This window comes from Sinocyclocheilus rhinocerous, unplaced genomic scaffold (assembly GCF_001515625.1).
Source record: "Sinocyclocheilus rhinocerous isolate Xijiao unplaced genomic scaffold, SAMN03320098_v1.1 scaffold24, whole genome shotgun sequence".
Taxonomy (NCBI): domain Eukaryota; kingdom Metazoa; phylum Chordata; class Actinopteri; order Cypriniformes; family Cyprinidae; genus Sinocyclocheilus; species Sinocyclocheilus rhinocerous.
The window spans coordinates 805519-805858 of record NW_015647124.1 but is presented as its reverse complement, the minus strand read 5'-3'; positions in this window follow the sequence as shown (position 1 = coordinate 805858).

Here is a 340-nt window from a genome sequence, read left to right as displayed (position 1 = left end):
AGGAAATTGCTACAAAGAATATTGCACCTGAAAGAACCATTTACCGGATCATCAAGAACTTCAAGGAGAGAGGTTCGACTGCAGTGAAGAAGTCTTCAGGACGTCCCAGAATGTCCAGCAAGCGGCAGGACCGTCTCCTCCTGAGGAGTCAGCTGCGGAATCGTGTCAGCAGCAGTGCAGAGCTTGCTCAGGAATGAAAGCAGGTTGGTGTGAGAGCATCTGCACGCACAGTGAGGCCAAGACTTTTGGACAACGGCCTGGTGTCAAGAAGGGCAGCAAAGAAGCCACTTCTCTCCAAGAAAAACATCAAGGCAGACTGAAATTCTGCAGGAAGTACAAG